General features: G+C 36.6%; 1 protein-coding gene across 4 annotated transcripts in view; it reads right to left on the bottom strand.

Annotated features, from left to right (window-relative positions):
- Positions 1-13,874, bottom strand: part of FILIP1 (filamin A interacting protein 1) — a 122,897-nt gene that overhangs the window by 93,519 nt on the left and 15,504 nt on the right. For 2 of the 4 annotated variants that reach the window (XM_015859039.2, XM_032443720.1), the window contains exon 1: positions 6,188-6,637. The exons of 1 other annotated variant lie outside the window; for it this stretch is intronic. The gene's annotated coding sequence lies outside the window, so the exon portion shown is untranslated. Of the gene's footprint in view, positions 1-6,187; positions 6,638-13,874 lie in introns of those variants that run through there. One more of the 4 variants, XM_032443719.1, reaches the window with a different exon arrangement.

Raw genomic sequence — 13,874 nt, 5'->3', positions numbered from 1 at the left:
TAGCTCTAGTTTTTTTCTATTCAAAACATTTGGCTTCCAAACAAAATGTGTCATGGAAGCTGTTGTAAGCTAGGATAGCAAAATAAAAACAACATTATTGGTTCTTCTTATTTTAGGACAGAACAGCAAACGTTAAAAAAAATAAGTCCCAATATTACTTCATTTGCAATTTTCAACTTGTTGACCAAAGGACTGCGACTTTTGTTATTTCCAACCACACTTTATTATAGCTTATGGATGGAATACATTGATGATAATCACCAGCAAAATATTCCTCAGCTAGACATGCTCAGAACTTTGTGAGTCAAACAGGATGTAAGACCTGAAAGAACTTACGATAACTGAAAATAATCAAAGACCCAAGCAACTGATCAAACTGCAGTTAGCCCCACTTTGAGTGAGACTGAACAGCTTCTGGCAGTTCCATACATCTGAATTCTGGTGCTGGAATTCCATGGCAGCTTCCATTCAGAGGACACTCAACTATGACTCTGCCTTTTACTATTTGTAATGCGATCTTTTGTGACTTGGATTCCAGTTTCTGGCTTCTGCCACTCAAAGCATTAATGGTTCTCATTGCCAGCTGCCTCACAATATGCAGTTCCTCTGGCACTCAGCAGCTATGTTGCCATGTGTGTCCCTCTGCACAGAAGGGACATCTTGTTCTGTGCTGTTTGACATGCTTGAGGACATCATGCATGGCATGGTTCCCTTTTATCTTTCTACTGCCCAGTGTCAAAAATCACAACGTTAATTTTTCTTCTAAGAATTCTACCAGACTGAAGAATTGAAATCCTTATCCATTGAAATACAATTCAGGATTCTGTTATTAAAGATGTCCTTGTGAAAGAATAAAAGGTGGAAAACTAAGACATGGCAGAAAACTGTATTCTTTACCTTAAAATGTAGATCCAATAAAGGTTTTTGCTCCCCGTTCATGTACGTTCTTGCAAACAGTTTTTAAATGAGTACTTTATCAAGAATCTGAATTATGTATTTTAAAAGTAAGAATGTCCTTTGAGTCACTTAACCAGATGGGATATTCGTAAAACCTCGTACTATCTACTATGTTCACAAATTTGAACTTGGGGATAAATTGCGTATGTTTTCTTTAGTGTGTATTTGTTGTCACAGTAACTGCAATTTTCCTAATAAATGGAAATTGCATCGTTTCCTTAAGTATTTATTGCACTGAAATAGCATCATGAACTCACCGCCACTTCTCCTTCCTGTTGTCAGGCTAGATCTCATTTAGTTACAGGAACAGGCACTAAAACTAAACAGGTTAGTTTAGATGTGTGCATTATTATTAGATATGTGTGCATTAGAAAGCTGAAGCGGGTCTGCTTAGCCCCATTACATTCTATGACTCATGCATGTGTGGGAAAGACCTTATTTTCACAGAGATCTCTTAGATAAACAAGGCAAGTTGGCAGCAATTCGATTGCACTGATGTTAAGCATCTTTTGCTTTCTGTTGCATTCATTTGGTTTATATGTTCTGAAAAATGCAAGCAGTCTGATAAACTCTAATGAAAATTCTTGTACCAAGGACACATGACCTTTCATTTCAGTTACATTTTTTCAGTAGGAGCAGCCTTAGAACCAGTTCCTAAAAAATCCAGTTCTGTTATTGCAGTAGAATCTACTTTTAAAATAAATAATTAAATAAATAAAAATACCATGTTAGTGAAGCTGTAGCTCTTGTTAACCATTGCCATAACACACTAGCCAAATATCCTCCCCTACCTCTTTAACTTATAAGATCCTAAACGCTGTGGACTTCAAAAAGAAAACTGATTTGGCTTCCAGAATATTGGAATAAATTTTTGAACAGGATAAATTACAAAACACAATACACTTTTGCACCATTTCCCCCCCCCAAAAAAAAGCAAAGAAAGCATACCTTACTCTATTAAAGAACCATGAAAGTATAAAAATCAAAGCAATCCTTACTGTATTAAAGAGCTGTCAGAGAACACAAATGAAACTCAGAAAGTTTTTTGTAAATCTATTGAGGTGTTTGCTCATGTTCTGAAAACCCACTGTTTTATACCAAAGTGAGTTTGTTCACACTTCACAGATAATTAATATTTTAATTGAAGTTTTATCATCTTTGAAATGAAACTTACTCAGATAATGTTCAGCAATCTTAGATTCACACACCCCTTGGCTTGTGTCAGCTAACAGCAACTGGATGAGTTGCCCATTTAAGGGAAAAACTACAGGCTCCAGCCTATTTCCCTGCACTTCACATGTGTCTGTCCCACTCCTTTAGCAATGCAATCTGTAATGCCAAAAAGCATTTCTTCTTTTACATATAGTTGTGCCTTTAGGATATATACTTTTAATGGTAGGAATTCTTTCATTCTCTGTATTTGTAAAGTGTGTAAATCATTTTTGGAGGCAGCCACAATCTATGTGATTTCACATATCAACTTTGCATGCTTTACTCTGGAAAAGATTTATAGTCCAGTCAAAGCAGAATGACTGTGATAAGGCAAAACCATCTTGAATGTAAAAACAAACAACAACAAACAATTTGTGCCAAGCTGTTTGCACTGATTTTAGTATTTGTTCTGTTATGATACTAAGGATAAAAAGTAATGCAGAAAATGCAGATCATCTGCAGAAGCTGAAGGAATGGACGAAAAGATTAAAACAAAAACAAAAACCCCAAACTCTAAGAAATATTAAACATCACCAGAGATCTTCACAAATCCATTAGGCATTACACAATCTGCAATGCTAGACTCCCACTGCCTCTCCTGAACAGGAAATCGGTACAATTTTTCTTACCCTTTGGACACCAGTGCCTCAAAGAATAATTACAGGATTACATTATAAATGTTAGTTTGTTTCCAGTATCACTAACTCAGTACAAATACTAAGCAAGTAGAAGAGAGATTAAGAAATATTCATTATTTATAAAGCCAGCATGAAAATAATGCGTATTCCCCAGGTAATTCTAACTTCTCATGAGTTTAATGCAACAAGTGACTTCTGAAATTTGCTGGTATAATGCATAAAATTAGGAAACAACTTTCAGCAGAAAACACTGGCAACAATGAAAAGAGAAAAAGCAAATGATGAAAAACACCAGAATAAGACGACGAAGCTGAAAACTACAGGTATTTGTGCTTCTTGTAAAGAAGTGCTCAAATGTTAGCAAGTAACAACACTGTCTTGTCAAATACATGTTCTTCTAGGTTTCAGTTCTCATCTCAGGCTTTAAATATTAAATATTGTTGTTAAAATAGGAAATATGAAAAGCTGAAGTTCCCTCTACTTTGTCTTTTTGTTTCATGTGGTGTATTCGCAGACGTTATAGCTCTATCCTCCAAGTGGCACTTTAGATATGTAGAAGGGCAAATCCCTGCCCCAGAATTCAAATTAAGTATTAAAATAGTAAGGCAAGCTGCAACAGTCAGTCTTCAGAAAGGAACAAAAGATACAGAAAATGAGAGAAAAAAGCAAAATGTTTCTTGAGAGAAAAAAAAACAGCAACAAAACAGTAATATAGATGATATCTTTTGTTAAATGCTCTTGACAAAGCAGAAAATGTACATATTAATTATTGAACACCAAGTCCTGCTCTTATTATACTTTAAGGAAAAAGCATGACAGAATAGTGGTGAGCTTTGAAGATGAACTTCAAGTCTCAGAAATTGGTGTTAAAAAGAACCAGACGTTCTATAAAGAGACTGAATAACTGAGGTGATGACAAATTACTCAGCTTAGATGCTGACTGCGACTAGATTGGTGAAAAGAGGCCATAAATTGGAATATTCTTATTATGAAGGTGAAAGAAGGAGCCACAGGCTGAGCTTGGAAAAGGATTCTGAATGGGAGGGAAACACAGTCTTTAGCACCATGAACGGCATCATTCATTTTGCACAGCTATGGGAATATAAACAAAATCAAAATAATATAATGGGAAAAATAAATGAGTGTGCTTGTCTTCCAAGAAAATCTCTGCAAAGGCGAATATTGCCAAAACCGTAATGACTTTTTGATTTGATATAAAATGGAGCTTGGTTTCACAGTAATCATTAGTAGAATTGGCTATTCTTCAAAAATGAAGCCATCTGTTGAATAGCCACATTGCATATTCCACAGATTTGATTGGAAAATCTCAGAGCCTCTTTGTGGACACCTGTTGAGAAGGGTAATTTTAGCCTCCTTCTCCATTTTGAAATGGGAGGGAAGACAGATGTACATAGAATCACAACTCCATGTGTTAGAATTAGAAGTTGCTATCAGATGGTTCAAAAGTCTTTTCATGTGATACAATGTTGTGGCTAATAAATTTGCTGTTAGTAGTTAAGAACTTGGCTGAACGTAAATTGGGCAAGAAAATTAAAATTGTAACACCATACGTTATATTGAGCAACAACTGAAAACTGTCAGTAACTAATACATTTTCCCACATTTTGTCATTCAAATGTATTCAGAAGGTCAAATTTGCCATTTCTCTGCAGTTTTTAACATTTGCCAATTAATTCATTGAAAATAAGAAACAGTAACTTTACTCGAAGTCAAGATTACAAGAACTGTACAAATCATATCGTCTCAGCTTTATTTCTCATTGTACAGCACTTTTTTTTAATGAAAAGCAGAACTTTCTCACGATACGTCTTTATTAAAAAGTAATACCGAAGTTTCCTTCTCAGATTCAGACTTAGGATACCATAGAGCTGTAGTAATTCCACAGTAATCATTATCACATTAAATCATGGCCACCAAAATGCATTCCTATTTAGTGCTTAAGTACCGTGCCCCTTGCTTTGAAATGAAATGCAAACTATATGACTTTTGCTTTTAAGAATTTTTCTCTGTTCTAATTTATCTTTTTTTTTTTTTCTTTTTTTTTTTTTCCCATAGGCAGTTACATTCCCAAACACTAAGTCAAAGTTGCTTCAGAGCATTTTATATTCATTCAGTCTGTAAGCATGTCACTGCCTCGATGTGGTACTGATGTGATACTGTGATACTGTGTATGCAGGCATGAACCTAGAATTATTTAGCTGAAGCAAGAACTTCTCTGCTACCTGAGGCAGCCCATGTCTACAGACTGCATGTCAAAGTACACAGACAGTCAGTACAAACTCAGTCCATTCCTTAGGACAAATATATTTCAGTTGAGACAATTCCACATAAATCTGCAAACAGGGTTTTTGCATGGGCTAAGTGCATTCTTGAAATATTTGCCTTTGTAACTAAATTTGTAATACATTAATAACCCTTGAGTCTTTTAAGAATTCATGGATACTAAATGTATTTTGTTTGGAGAAAATGGCTTTAAAAGATGGGGGGAAATCTTTCTTCAATTGACCAAACAGCTTTTGTTAGTTTAGTCAAAGCAGTCATAGGGAGCAATTCCTCCCCTAAATTACACAACCATTATGTGACCATAGGATATTCAAACAGATAAACAGGGTTCTATTGTGCTGTTGGGGTAAAAGATCTGAAAATGGTTTCTTATTTATTTTCCTAAACAAAACAAACACCTAAACATCAATACCCCAGCTCAAGCATACTGGGTTATAATAAATGTAAGGTCATTTTTTAGGAAGGGAGCCTTATGCTACTCAATCAAACATAAATAAATATAAGCTGATATAAATAAATGCAAGAGGAAGAACCAAGAGCTGTTGTCACAGAGTAGTATGAAAGGTTGCAGGTATGCCTGCATGCTTAGAGCTGTTAAGGAAACGAAAAGAATAAATGTCCTAGGTCACAAAGTATTCACTTAATTTAGTTACTGAACTGCTATTTCCTCTTATTTGTCACATGCTGTCACTGTTTTTTAATAGCTGCTAAACTGTCACAGGTAAGGGGTGATACGTAATTCTATTCTTAAAGCTTGGTTTGCCTTCTGTCAGCACATGAGCAGATATAAAAAAGATACAAGTGAAAATCTATGCATATTATTTTCACATTACTATTAGTTACTGGATTCTGCTTGCTATAACTGCAAAAGTTATTTGAGCAAAGTTTTTCTGTGACAAAAACATAAAAGTAAACATCCAAAATGTTAATTCCAGCTTCTATCTACTGAAGTTTCCAAATCATGCAGAAGATTGTCCGTAGAAGGAAGCAGACAATCACTAGAATGAAAAAAAAAAAAAAAAAGACACCAAAAAAACTTGTAAAAGAATGCCTGAGAATGGTTAGCTCAGTCTTACCTGTCAGCAAGAACTTAGGATATATCCTTTACACTGCAAGACTGCAGTAGCCTGTCCCACAGCAGTAGCCTGATCCAGCCCAAGAGATCACAAAGAGAGGAACTTTTCCCACTTCTTTGGGTCTACCAGCAGCTGAAGTAAAGAAGGAAACAGGGCAGAGCACAGAGGACCGGAGTTGCTTCTCGGAGAAATCCCAGGCAGAAGAAGTAGGAGGTATATACTCTGTCTGTGTCTCACCCAGACTTTTGTTTAAAAGTTTTTTCAACTGTTGCTAGGTGGTGTTAGGCTTTGGCAGTTTAGTTCTCAGATTGTATTTCCCCTCTTCTGGTCTCTTCACACAGTGTTACAGCAATGACTTTGTTGAGCTCAGCTCGCTTGTGCTATATTTAACCAGTGTTCTCAGCAAGTCAAGCCTGTCAACAGCTGAGAAGTTTGGAGCAGGCTTTGCTGAGTTCCTCAGCTGCTGAATTATCAGTGGATGTAGCACTACATAGCCCAGCTACTACTACATTCACCGAAAGATTGTGGGGAAACTGTTAAATCCTTTTATGGGCTTCCAGTGACTTCATGGGGGTAATTACTATTTAAAGCACTAAGTACAAGATGTGTATTTAGGCATACATTTTAGACTGGTAGAGAAAGAATACTTGTGTTCGCAGCAGATGAGTTCAATTATTTATACAGTGAGGATTTTCCTAGGACATGTAGGAAGTTTATAATTTGAAAGGTATGCACTTCACTTGAGGAAAAATTACACGCGGGGAGAACTTTTTGCAGCATAATTTTTACAGAGTTTAAATATGTTAAGATGACATAGAGAGAAATTAATGAAAGGCTTAGGCTGGAAAGTTTTCAGTGTGATGTTTATTCCAAAGACAACCTTCTTCTAGACTAAGAACTTCCCATAGAAACTTGTACTCTGAAGAAAAGGAAAGCCGCACAAGCCCTCATTTGATTGATATGAAGCAGGTAAGAAAGGATATTAGGAATATGTAACTCTAGCACTGCATACATTTTGGTGTATTCACACTTGCTTCTGGATCTAATTACTGATGCTAACTCCAAGCCATAAGTCTCTTAATCAAATGATCAGCAGGAACTTCAGACAGCTTTTCAACCCACAAATAACCATATATTAATGTTCTCCAAAGAATTTTAAGTCTTAGAATCCAGAGTAAAGTTGTAAGGAGGCATACCAAAACAGTCCCTGTAAATATTCCTGGCAAGGAAAACCGGTGACCCTAACAACTCCTCTGACCTGAATTGTTCTTCAGGGCAAAATGCAAAAAGGGGCTCTTTTAGAATGATTTACCCTAGTGACAATTTGCCATGTTCATCTAGGGTTAAATGAAGAGGCAGGAAAGAAAGAAAGGTAGGAAGGAAAAAGCAGAAAGGTGCTAAAAATTATTTAATTGTTTTCATGCTTGTGCCTGGAAACATGCTGCCCTTTTCAGTGCAAAAGTAAGACATAGAAGCAAATCACGACTCTCTTTGGTTACACTGGGCCACTGTGTAGATAACAGGACGGACAGCAGAATTGGATCATGCTTTTTCCAGTGCTTTCAACATGCAGGAACCTAATTGGCCACAACTACATGAGATGACAAGGGTTGAGTACAAGCCCTTATAGGAAGCAGCTGTAGCTTGGTTGTCTGTCTCTGAAATGAGACAGGTTTGTATTTTGCTTGATTTGTGTTATTTTCTAGACAAGAAAGGAAGAGTGAAGGAACATTTTAATTCCCAATGAGCTTATAAGAAAAACATGTAGTAAATATTAGGTATTATGTCCAGTAACTGATATTTAGACATGGATGGTACATTTATAAATGTCCCAAATGCTTCCATTGTATGAAATAAATTTTATTTTGGAGACCAAGTAATAAACACTAATTTCATGTTGTCCATTTAAATATTTAACTTGGACAGAATATCCAGAATGTACAAAAATATAAACTCTTCTATTTTACAGAAAGGGCTTATTTGGAGGATTACTGTAAGAACAGATAATATATTGGCACAAAGCTTGGTGCTGCATGCTTCCACTTCAACCTGAAGTGAGTTACATATATCCGCATTCTAAAAGATTATCTAAATTTGTTCCCACTTATAAAATGAGTGTATTGCAATCAGATGAGTAACTTTTCAATGACTTTGGCCTTAACTTCTTGTTCAAAGTGCAATATTAATAGTACTTCATTCACCTACAAAAAAATTAAGAAACAAAACAATTAACTTGGCTCATAAAACTCACAGATACCAAATAATTCTTAGCATTTCTCTCCCATTAGCTAGTGACATATTCACTGAATGAAAAACAATACAACTTCTTAGGAGGCAATCTCTGCTGCCAGCCCTTGTGGGTGGGTTTCAACAGTGACCTTGCTGATGCAAGCCTGCTCCTTCTGGTACACTTGAAATCTTAGTCCTTGGCTGTGCATCAAAAACATTAGTCCTATAAATGGGAATAAAAATTTGGAGAAAACAAAAGATTTTGCATGTGAATTGAAGAAAATACAAGGACTACGAGGACATTTGCATAGGAAATAATGCAATTAATCTACATTAGTGAAGCTTTTAATTTAGTGTGGTAAAAAATGTTTCACAGTTGCATATGTATGTATGTAAATGTTTTCCTTCCTGCCTTGAGAGAAGAAGATAATTATAAAACATTGGTTATGGAGGATGGAGAATAAGAAGATAAACTGAACCACAGAAGACATTTTTGAGCTTGGCATCCTACATGAGATCTCACTGTCAACACACATCATCCTAAGTCCTAGCGACATCCTACAACTAAATCTAGAAAGTACAACATCTCTGAATTAAGCAATCAGTACAAGAATGCAATGTAAATACTTCCGCGGAAGACAATGAAAGCCAAAGCTCTCAGCATTATTTCAAACAAAACCCCAAAGTCAAGTAAAACAAACAGGATGGAATGTGGCCTGAGTGAGTGAACAAGATCAGGACCAGTTCCCACCTTTAGAGATAACATTAGGCAGATCTGGAAGACAGGCTATCATTGTTCACAGAATACTTAACCATAAAATGGAAGGGGTTTTTATTATTGTTATTATTTTTAACCTTAGCTGCTCTAGAGGAATTTATGGCTTGAGGCAGAAATAGCTGGCAGAAAATCCATTCCTTATTTTTAATGACAAGATCAAAACTTCTTCTGACCTTATTGGTCCCTCTTGACCTTAAAATGCATATCTGTAAATACGCTTTTTCTAAAACGCATACAACAGTATTACTATTCAATTTTTATTTTAACTGTACATCATTTAGTACATGACTATCATTCTCTTAAGCCATAGGGCATGATATCATCTTCCTTTTCAAATATTTTACATGATAATTAACTAACTAGCCCAATATATTAGAAACAGTCTAAACAAATGGGCTTATTGTTTCCTGAAAAACTCTACTGTGAGTGGAATTTGGTGAAAGCAGCCACAGTCAGTATTTTATTACATTGTTCCTTAAAACATCTTGAAGGATAAAGAGTCATCGGTGCTTTAGTTTCTGAATAATTATTTTTTCATTTGCTTGAAGGGTAGTGTGCCAGGGTATTCTGATACCCCGCTTTCCTAAGACTTATTGCTCACTTCCATAAATGTATTTTAGGTTGCACTGATGCTTTGCGCTTTGTAATGGCTTTACAGTATACCTGGCAGGGAGGGTGGTGGATCATGCTTGGATTGCCCCAGTCTTGGCTGCATCCCCTCAGTCTTTATTCTGAGAAGGGAAGGTATTTTTTTTTCACTTTTGCTGATGCTCTTGTCACTTCATAAAACTGATACTGCTTTTTAGACTGCAAACCACTGTAAACATAAGATTAAGCATCTGCTTTTTCAGAACCAAAAGATAAAACATTTCTGTCACTTAGTTGATAGATCTCATTCAGCTATCTCTTTTTATAATCTTGCCTAATTAATGAAACTAAGAAAACTTTGTGATGTTCCACAATCCAAGTATCTTCCCAGATACATACATTCTTTTCACAGAATCACAGAATCACAGAATTGTAGGGGTTGGAAGGGACCTCTAGAGATCATCGAGTCCAACTCCCCTGCCAAAGCAGGCTCCCTACACCACGTCACACAGGTAGGCGTCCAGTCTTGAATACAAGGCAAGTCTTGAATACAATTAATTTTGCTAGTTGTAAACATTTCAGATAGATATGTTAAAAAATAAATAAATCAGCACTTCAAGATCTTTGCCGCAGCCACAAACTTCCAGGAATGCTTACTTGAGCTGTATAATTTTACCTGTAATATCCTGCTTTATCAGTGATACAGAGTGTCTTTCATTTTGATTTATCATTAGTTACCTTGCTTGCTATTCTCTCTTCACAAATAATTTGTCTTTTTGTGTCTGTGTGTGTGATTTTAATGAAGGAAATGCTTGGATATTTCAGTTATTTTAAATGTTCTTCCATTCTGCCAACAAAACTATCACCGTTTCATATGTCTTTTCCAAATGAAATAAACATAATTCAAAGATTATTACAGATTACATAATTCAAGATTATTATACAGTCACATCAAGACTGTCAGATGCCATATCAGACTTCAAGGTGCACAACATTGTTTATGACAAAGGACAGTAAAAATAGAAATAACATTATTATCATGTTTGGACACTTAAGTCTGAAGCCCCAAAACCTGGCACTCACTCCCAACTAGGTCAAATGGAGAGTCTGAAGCCTGAGGGAAAGTGCCAGCTCAGGTCTCTGGAAATGGAACAGATTTGCTCATTTGCTCTGCTGCCACACCCCAGGAGTGGTATGCAACTTGCTCAAAGACTATGATAAAAATGAGCTGAAGATGAATTGTTTTTAAGGCCAGAATAGACTATTTTGATAATCTAGTATAGTCTCCTTCACAGAAATGCAGGGGAATTTTCTTCAAGAAAAGCAGCGAATTGTAGTGAATTAAAGCACAGCTTTCAGAAAGATTATATAAATCAAATAGGGGTAATCTAAAACATCAACATACAATGTAGACAAAAAGGCAATTGCTCTTACTATTTTAAACTTATCGTAACTTTACAATTTATTTCCAGTTTGTTGTTGGCTGACTACAGCTTCCAGCCCATTCAATGGGTAGTCAGCAATACACAGCCTCTCTGTGGAATTCTAAACATTTTTCTGCAGAGATTAACACCCCTGTGGAGAAAATCTAAGTCTACAGAAGCTAGCTAGCTTTGTTTTTCCTGTTTTGCTGTGCCACCTTGGAAACAGCACAGAGATGTCCTTGGATCAAAAATGAAAAAATTCTTAACCACTTCTCCTTGTCTAAGTAACTGAAAACAAAATTGGTTCTGAGGCTTCTCTTTTCTAGACTAAATTCAGTGAGCTTCCTTCTATCCCTTAGCACCTACTTGCATATTATGAAATAATCCACTCATGTTGCTTACGGTTGTGAAAGAAATAAGCAAGTACCCTACTTGTGTAAGTCAATGATCCCAATAAGGACTTTTGGGTACTGTTGGATGACAAGCTGGACACGAGCCAGTAATGTGCCCTGACAACCCAGAAAGCCAACCATATCCTAGGCTGTATCAAAAGAAGCATGGCCAGCAGGTTTAAGGAGGTGATCCTGCTCCTCTATTCTTCACTGGTGAAACCTCACCTAGAGTACTGTATCCAGATGAGGGTCTCCTCAGTAAAGAAGAGACACAGACCTGTTGGAGCATATCCAGAGGAAGGACACAAAAATGATCCAAGGGATGGAACACCTACCTTATGAGGACAGGCTGAGAGAGATGGAGTTCTTCAGCCTGGAAAACAGAAGGCTCTGGTGAGACATGAGAGCAGCCTTTCAGTACCTAACTGAAAATGGAGGGGTATAAGAAAGAAGAGGACAAACTTTTTTTCTGGGTCTGTTGTGTTAGGACAAGAGGAAATGGTTTCAAACTAAAAGAAGGGAGATTTACAGTGGATATAAGAAAAAAGTTTTCTACAGTGTTGGTAGTGAAGCACTGAAGTAGGCTGCCCAGAGAGGTGGTAGATGCCCCCTCCCTGGAGACATCCAAGGCCAGGCTGGATGGAGCTCTGATGAGCCTGGTGTAGCTGTAAGTGTCCCCATTCATTGCAGAGGAGTTGGACTAGATGAGCTTTAAGGATTCATTCCTACTCAAATGATTTTATGATTCTATGATAAAGTTAACTATCAGACAAATATGGATAAATACAGATGAGTTTAGACAAAAAATAGTGTACTATTTTGAGAATTAAATATTTCATTGAAAAAACACCTACAGTATGTTTCATGAATAATCCCACTGAGTGACAGTAATCCTGTACCTTCTCAAGATTTGTTTGTGTGTTCTTCACACCTGAAAGGACTCCAAAAGAATTGTTACCAGTTACTGTTATGTAATTTGAGTATCACTTTTCATTTAATATTAGTATGAAGCTTTTCTAAAGATCTATGAGGAAAAAAAAAAGGAAAAAGAAAAAAAAAATCATTTGGAAAGGAAAGTGGAGGCAATTATCAGTAGCACAAATGAAAATATCTTATAAATGCTTACTCTTAATGAAACAAACACAAATTTCACTTATACTTTTAATGGAATATGACCAAACAAAACATTATTCTTCTTGTAGTTCAGCTTAATTGTGCTCAACCCACTTAGCACTACACTCCTTTCGAAAAAACTAACAAGCTGTGAGCCAGAAAACTGTAGCTAAATTACAGTCTGTAGATCTATAGCTGATTTATACAAGTGTCTGGCCATTTAGCTTTAAGATGGCTTCCATTCTTTCTACTGTATTGCCTTTGTTAGTTCATCAGCTCCTAGGGCACTGACATTATCAAATAGATGTAATTTCATTCTTGCAATTACAGGTATCACCAGAAATTTTCAAGATCTTTTTGTTGTATATGTCCTTTCTACCAGTTCTTTCTTCTCCATATGAATTTGTTGTCTTCGAATGAATTGTTGCAGTAGCAAATCTGGCCTTACAAACTGTCACGCTCTCTTGGATTTTAACAGGTGAAGCTCTGCTTTGGACATCCCCAAGTGCACAGTGCCACCTATCAGTACCTCAGGGTTAATTCATGGTAAGAGATGACCTGAAGGGCTTTTTGGTAGCAACCACTTTAGCAGGATGGTTCCACAGCTTGGCTTCATGTGCATTGGAGAAGGCTCCAGACACCAGCTGCTTCTCCAAAAAGATACTGGTTTCCATCATCAGCTCAGTTCCATGGATGTGTTTCAGGTCAAGCGCTGACTGCTCATACCTCACCTCACTTCAGACATTTTAAGCTAAGCCACTTACATCATTAGCTCTGCAGATTTCATGGACAGAAGCCTATATTTATTGTTACATTATTTCTGGAGATGTAGAAATGAATATTTCTGAGGAGAAAGAAGTTTTAACATACGTAGGGAGCCCAACAGCTTCAAAACATATAGCTTATGTACAACTCCTACATAGGAATGGGTGGACTGAACACGAGTAGTTGTTTTCCTGGTTACCTCAGGACAAGATACTCAGAGATGAGCCAAAGTTATGTTCCAGATGTAAGTGCCCAACTATCCTTTTCATGAAGAGCTGTCTCTAGTCCCATTACTGAATTGTGCGCACACACCTCTCAAAGACAGTCACAGCATTTGCAAAAGAATTTGTGCACACTGGACAGGAGAACAAGAGGCAAGGGATAAAATAGAGTCAAAT

This window comes from Coturnix japonica, chromosome 3 (assembly GCF_001577835.2).
Source record: "Coturnix japonica isolate 7356 chromosome 3, Coturnix japonica 2.1, whole genome shotgun sequence".
In the NCBI taxonomy this organism is placed as follows: Eukaryota; Metazoa; Chordata; class Aves; order Galliformes; family Phasianidae; genus Coturnix; species Coturnix japonica.
Note: the sequence above shows the minus strand (reverse complement) of the source record. Positions and strands in the feature narration are given on the sequence as shown.